Below are 7,580 nucleotides of genomic sequence, written 5' to 3'. Positions count from 1 at the left end.
GGGACACAAAAATTGGAGCATAGGCTTAAATATCACAGAAATAAAAACAAACGAGCAGCATATTGACGAGGGGGCTTTCAGCGCTGGGGTTTGGTGAGAGCAGGGCATTTGCACATGGAAGAGGCTCCTCCTGGACCACATTTCTAACCTACTGAGCTCCCAGCCGTGGACCTATGGTGTCGCGACCTTGCTGGGTGACATTGGCTTGTGGTGCCTTTTTACACAGACGGGTGGATGTTTCCACAGAGCAGGACTAACCCCAGGATAGCAATAAGGAAAGGGTTCCATAGCCTCGTCCCGGGCCTGAAGAGCACTGGGGTTTAACGGTGGGCAGTGGGCACAGGGATGACCATGAGAGCTGCCCAGCAACAGAGCCTTGGGGGCTGCAGGGGTGGCCCCACAAAGGCCGACGGAACCCAGGGAGCTTTCCCAGCGGTCACGGCTTCGGGTGTGCAGGGTCCTTTAGTGAAAGTAGAAATCTCCGAGGCTTTTGAAGGCACTGGTGGCTGGAACAGTGTTGAGCGCTAAGGCTCCTCGTGGGCTCCAAACTGCCCGTGGCAGGCCGAGAAGGGCTCCTGTAGCAGTCACCCCAAATTCCACCCTGCTTCAAGGCCCAAGATGCACACTGGAGGATCAGCTTGAACCCCGTGGTGTTCCCTAGGCCCACGAGTGAAAGTATATGGAGAATTAAGGTTACGTAGTTATTATAAAGGGGCACGCAGGGCTTGCCTGTGCCCTCCGAGAATGTGGCTGACAAATGTATGAAATTAAAAGTGGGGGGGAAGGTCAGGTGCTTGGGGTGCACATGTGGGAAAGACCGCGTCTCACTGGACTGGTTGAGGCATACGTTTCGGATACACACAGCGCCGTCTCATTTCCGGAATCCGCTGAGTCGGGGGGACCCGGTGACCGGGGCAGGCTTCTCAGGCCAGAGCCGTCCCCCAGGAAGCAGCGGCCGGTCTGCCTGCTGGGGGCTGCAGAGGCCGTATCACTCAGACCCCCCACTCCGTCCAGAACCGCAGCGTCACACGCACCTCACTCACAGGGGAAGTGAAAGCTAAGAGAAGGTACAAAATAGGTGGTTTCCGTCCAGCCCAAGATACTAAATGTTTGGCACCAACATTAACCTTTCGCTGGAAGGATTCTCCCAGCTGAGTTTATGCTCACCGGCACCAGTCGCCTGGTAATCCTACTGACGCCAACAGAATTTGCCTCCCCTCCTTCCCTCCTATTCGATGGGTCTCTCTTAGGGTCCTTGGAGACCTTCAACATGGGTTCTGGGTGCGAGTCTGCTCGGTGCATGTGCTCCAGGCTGGGGGCTGGCCTCTTAGAATCCAGTGGGTGTGGGGCCGGGGGCCTGTGCCGGGGTCATCTTTGAATCCTATTAATTCTTTGAAACCACTGCAAGCGCGTGTGGCTCATGAGAGTCTTGGTGCCGCATTAATGCAGATTCTACTGTCCTGGAAGCAAGTATTCAGTTCTGTGGGAACGGCCCTGCTCCGACGGCCTCGGCTGCCCCCGGACACTGAGAACTGCCTCTTAGCTGAGATCCGGCAGGAAGAGACATCGGGGTAAGGGGTGACCCCCTGAGACTTTTGACTCACAGCAGAGAATATGATGTCAGGGTTTGGTTTATGTTGACTTTGATGTGTCTGGAATTTTTCTGACAAGAGGGTCTGCTCTTTGAGCCTCAGTTTCTTCCTAGGGATATCGACAAGGGAAGGGGTGCACAGGGGAATGTACGTATCTGGGTGTTGGCATTGTACTATTGAAAAGGTCTCAGGGACTCTTATTTATTTGGGGGGGGTATTTTTTTTCTTTTTTTTTTTTAAAGTTCCATGATTCATTACTTGCGCATAACACCCAGTGCACCATGCAATACGTGCCCTCCTTACTACCCATCACCAGCCTATCCCATTCCCCCACCCTCCTCCCCTCTGAAGCCCTCAGTTTGTTTCCCAGAGTCCACAGTCTCTCGTGCTTCATTCCCTCTTCTGTTTACCCCCCTTTCTTCTTCCCTTTCTTCTCCTACTGATCTTCCTAGTTCTTATGTTCCATAGATGAGTGAAACCATATGATAATTGTCTTTCTCTGCTTGACTTATTTCGCTTCGCATTATCTCAGGGAACTCTTAAGTCTCATCGTAGAACCTTGGAACAGCTTACCAGACTGAATTTGGGATGGGAAACATAATCAGAAGAGACTTTTCACCCCGGGATGCCAGATGATATTGCTGCTATCTAATTCGCATTTTCTCCCTGCGTCTTGCCCAACACTGTCCAGCGGTGATGCCAGGAGGATACAAGCAGGAGCAGAGCCTGTCCTGGGGATGCATTCGTGACCGTAGCCGCCAGCCCAGGAACATCCCACAGCCGCTGTCGGAGACCCAAAGAGATGACATAGGATCCCTAGAACCCTGCAAAGCATGACACCAGTTCTTACAGCAAAAGGGCAACAAATGGGATAAAAATGGAGCTTGCCTCATAAAATGACTCACATAGTGCACTACCTTTTCCAAATATTTGCAGACGTTTGTGTCGATTGGCATTCTTTCTTTCAAGATACTTGGTAGAATTGCTAGCAACGCTCTGTGGACCTGGAGTTTTCTTTGTTGAAAGTTTTAAACCTTTGGTTCAATTTATTTCATCGTGACAGCACTGGTTAGGTGTTCTTTCTCTCCCGGTGTCCTTTTGTTTTTTTTTTTTCCCCAATATTTCTTCCTGGAAAAAAGTATTAATTTTTCTGGGAACTATTCATCTAATTTTCATTTTTATTAAAATGATGTGGTATCTTCTTGTTTTAATTTTTGGTAAGTTCAGAATATATAACCATGGCGTGTTCTTCATTGCAGATACTGGCTACCGGTTCCTTCTCTTTCTTTCGTCCTGATCAGCCAGCCACGGGGGTGACCTGTCTCTCATGACTTCTGATGGTGACTCGTGGTGTCTTGTCTCCTTGTGGGCCTGTCTTTGTGTGCTCATTGCATTTCGAAATTAATTTATAGAATTAATTTGAAGCCCGAGTTGATTTAATTTTTCCCAAGCATATTTAATTGCTAAAATTCATTTTGAAAAAGTCAGTGTTCTGGAGGCAGTACCGTACAAGATCATCTTTTTTTTTTTTTTGAAGATTTTATGTATTTATTTGAGAGAGAGAGAGCAAGAGAGAGCATGAGTAGGGGAAAGGGGGGCAGGGGCAGAGGGAAAGGGAGAAGCAGACTCCCCCGCTGAGCAAGGACCCCAACTCAGGGGCTCAATCCCAGGACCCCAGGATCACAACCCGAGCTGAAGGCAGATGCTTAACCCATTGAGCCACCCAGGCACCCCAGTAAAAGGTCATCTTAAGCCACATCCAAGCATGGTGGCCTTCCAGCCACCATATGAGCTGAAGCTAGGCACCCATTTTTAGGAAGGCTAGCTTACTTCCAATTCACCATTACACGGGCAGTGGGTCCCTTTGAGGTCCCAATGCAAAAGGGGGGGGGTTGGTTCCCAGAGCTCCACAGACACTAGATTTTGGTTTTTGTTGCCAGCCTTACAAGGCCACCTCAATTTCAGCTCAGTGTCTTACCCACATTTTCACATGGGCTTTCCACCCCCTCCCCATATGGCCACAGAGCAGAATGGCCTGCAAAGCTTTTCGCATCCTGGTCCTTACCCCAGATCTCCAGAGCTAGCTGAAAGGATGTTCTTTTTTTTTTTTTTTTTTTTTTTTGAATTGGAATTTATTGGAATTGTACCTCTGAAAGGGTAGCACCACTGAGATAAAGCATTGTTAACCTGGATCCCCAACTTCTTCTTCACCTTCTGGTAAACGGAGCCACCAAACTCTGCTCCACTTTCACTTCCGTGTGAAGCTGGACTTGAGAAGTCTTGATGCCAAGCAGAGTTTCTCTGGGTTCCTCGGGACTTTGCGGTTTCAAAACTCACTTGTTAGCCAGCCAAGCAGCCCTGCTAACTCAGCACTGCGTACCCCGGAGCCCAGCGATGTCAAGATTCTCATCACAGGCCAGGCTGACATGATCCTACCGGTACCCTGTGTTGAGTTTAGCTGTCCCCACCGCCCCCGTGCGAGCTGAGAAGCGTGAATCAAAAGCCATCGTCGGTGCACATGCAAGCACATCTTCCCTGACCGTCTCCGTGCCCAGAGTGCTGTGGTGTCCACTTCTCCCCAAACATCAGAGCGCCCTTGATCCACCCACACCTGCTTCCAACTGCCCTTCTCTGCAGTGGTCTCAGTGTGGGCTGAGCCTGGGCTGGTAGATTTCAGTCCCTTCTAAGATTTTGTTTCCAAATCAAATTCTATGGATAGCCCTTTTACTTACAGCCCTTGGTGATGACATCTTGGCGGCTTTGCCCAGTCCAGCGCACAGAGGGGCACGGCCATCGTCTCTGCGGCGGCCGTGGCCTGGGGACAGGCTGCTCTGAAAGTCACACACTCTGTTTCTGTTTCCTGGGGGCCATGACTAACTACTAAGATGACTAATGACACTCACTTATATTTTTTGAAACAACTCCTTCCCACCCTTCCATGGTGCTATCAGAGTCTAGAGTTTCAGTAATAGAATTTAAAATTTTATTCTATTTTTTCTATGATTCAGCAATTGCTTATTTAAGCAACAAGATTTCAGCCAGAACCAGCATCTTCCAGTAATTTGCCAAAATGACCAACACAAAGGGAAAGAGGAGAGGCACCTGCTACAGCCTCTCTAAGCCTCTCAGAAAACGTGGAGTGGTTCCTTGGGCCACGTACGTGTGAATCCACAAGAAAGATCTGGAAGAGTCTGCAGCGTCACCCAGCATGCTGTGGGCATTGCTGTGAACACACAAGCAAAGGGCAAGATTCCCGCCAAGAGAATTAATGCACGCAGTGAGGGTAGTAAGCACTCAAAGGGCCGAGCTAGCTTCCTGAAGCGTGTGAAGGAGAACGATCAGAAAGAAAAGGAAGCCAAAGAGAAAGGTACTTGGGTCCCACGGCCGTGCCAGCCCGTCCTACCCAGAGACACACCCTGTGAGAACCCTGGAAAGGAGCCTGAGCAGCGGGAACCCATTCCCTACGGATTCATGGCATGATGAGTGTAAAAAAAATAAAAGATGTCAAGACTATGAAACTGTTTCTCTTAGTTGAGTAGAAATGTGGTGTCCCCTTCCCCAAAGAAATATTTAAAGCAGACTTTGCTTGTGTCCTAATTCATTGGGTGATGTCTTTATTCAAATTTAGTGGGATTTTTTTTCTTGCTGAAAGATGTGAAGTGGTTTATTGTGCAACAGAATATACTCAATTGGTTAGGAAACTGCCAGATATTACTTATAAAATATTTCTAGTAGTTTGAAAATAGTCCCTCTAAATCACCAAGAAAAAAGAATTTTAAAAATAAATGGCAGGTTATCTGCTGTATTACAGGCAGTCTCAGAGAAAGCTGAGGGCTCATAATTGTGTCCTGTCTTAAACAGCTGTGTTTGAAGCAGAAGGACCTTCCTTTGAAGGCTGCTACTTAAAAATAGATCCTTCACAGCACCCCAGTCCCTACTAAATTGTTTTCATCGCCATTTCCTGTTACTGTTTTCATACATGGCCCTCTAGTGACTGGGAAAATGTTTTTATTGGAACTGCTCTTTCTGGCCCCAGTGCCTTTGCACTTGCCTTTGCCTGAAATATCTGCACTTTCTTTGTTCAGTTGGTGAATCCCTGCCTGTCCTTTGTCCACCCTGAGTGTCCTAGGTGGACCTTCTCTGAAGCAAGTGTTTTCAGGAGAAGAATGAAAGTGCTTGGAACCAGGGGAGAGAGCTTGCTCCTGATTTGGGATGCAGAATAAAATCCCTTCTATCTGATCCCCTGTCGTGGGGACAAACACACGACAGGCATGTTGGTTTTTCTTGTGGGTTTTTATAATTTTCAAAAACTTCTGTCTTCCCCATTAGACCTGAGGTTAGAGACTGTGTTTTAGTAAACTTCACACTCTTAGGGCCTGGCACACGGTAAGCATTTAATAAATGTGCTTTGAATTAATCAAAAATAAACAAACAACATTTTACTATTTAATTACTCAAGCATACTTTCCATATCTTCTGGCATATCTCTGAATGTATTTTTTGGCTCAATGGAGCACTTCCTCTAAGAGTATTTTCAGGTGTGTGTGGGCGGGCGTGTCCACGGGGTGTGTGTGTGTGTGTCTGTGTGGTGTGCGTGCATGGTATGTACGCGTGGGGTGTGTATGTGCCGTGTGTATAAAATACCGAGGCCCATCACACCAGAGATGGTCAGAGTCATCCTCAGAGTTCAAGGAAAGGGCAGCTAGGTATGAAATGACAGGTTCCACCTTGAAAATATTATTTTCCATTGACTTCTCGTGTTCATTGCTATTGTGAGGAAGTCGGAAATCAGTCTAATTGCTGTGACTTACAGACAATGTTTTACCCTCTGGAACATTTCGGAATTGCCCCTTGGTCTCTGTCACTCCTCAGCTGTGCTGTTTGCCTCTCGCGATCTACTCAGCTCGCGAACTATGACACTTCCGCTGTGAAGTCTTCCTTTTCTCTGCTCATGTGAGACCCTCGGTTATTTTTCCCCAGCTTGTCTCCTCTTTTATCTGTGCCGGTAGCAGGGACGTTACACACGGCCACACCGCGCAGCCAGCACCCAGCCCACTTTCCTTTGACTTTGCGTCTCTCTACCCGTTTCGGTATTTCCAGGGGAGTGCCCCTGATCTTCCAGGTGACTCTCTTGCTCCTCGGTATTGTTCCTTGTGCAAACTCCCCCACCTGCCACTTACTTATTCTGACTTTTCTAATTTCCATGTTTATGGTCTTGACTTGGCATCTCGAGCTGTGCACGGTTTGATGTGTTTGGGGGGCGTGGAGGGGATGGCGCCCGCCGTGTCCTTCCCCGCTCGCCCACCCACGGTGCATGTCTCGGTGCTTCTGCCCTGGTCACCGTTCTGTCCCAAGGACGTCTCTGCCCCTCTCCATGATGGTCACAGTCCCAGGGCTGTGAGTGGCGGTGGGAGATGGGAATTCTCGGGCGTCCAGCGGCTCACGGGCACCTACTGTTAAACACGCGGCCCACGACGGCTGAGCTCCTGTGGGGCCTGGACCCTGCTGGCGGGACCAGGGCCCCACGGGGTCGGGCAGGGATCCCTTGGCAACAATGCTGGGGAGCAAAGGTCTCATCCAGAGAGCGCTCTGCCCTCCAGTCCACCTCTTCCTCCCCGAGCGGCTTCTGCTTCCCTGCATCTGTGTCCCATATTTATGATGGTTCATGTAAGGTTTTAATAGGCAACAACCTTCCTCTTGTTTATGTATTTCTAAGGTACGGATTAGGAGGAAGAGCCTGAAGCCATCTCAAGCACAAATGGAAAGTTTTTAATGGGGAAAAAACCAAACCAAATGAAATGCTGGTGAAACAGAGAGGTGTGTGAGCTAGAGCCGGGCCAGAGAGCACCAGGGATGAGCCGCGATAGAAAGGGACAAGAGTCAGAGAGCTTCAGACAGCCGACTGGCCTCTGTCCACCCTGCAGATGCCACGTGCCAGCAGGGGCCTGGGGCCTGCACGAGGAGCAGGCCTCAACCTCGGCTGTTGGG

The sequence above is a fragment of the Ursus arctos genome, unplaced genomic scaffold (genome assembly GCF_023065955.2).
Source record: "Ursus arctos isolate Adak ecotype North America unplaced genomic scaffold, UrsArc2.0 scaffold_2, whole genome shotgun sequence".
NCBI lineage: Eukaryota > Metazoa > Chordata > Mammalia > Carnivora > Ursidae > Ursus > Ursus arctos.
This window is presented reverse-complemented; position numbering follows the sequence as displayed.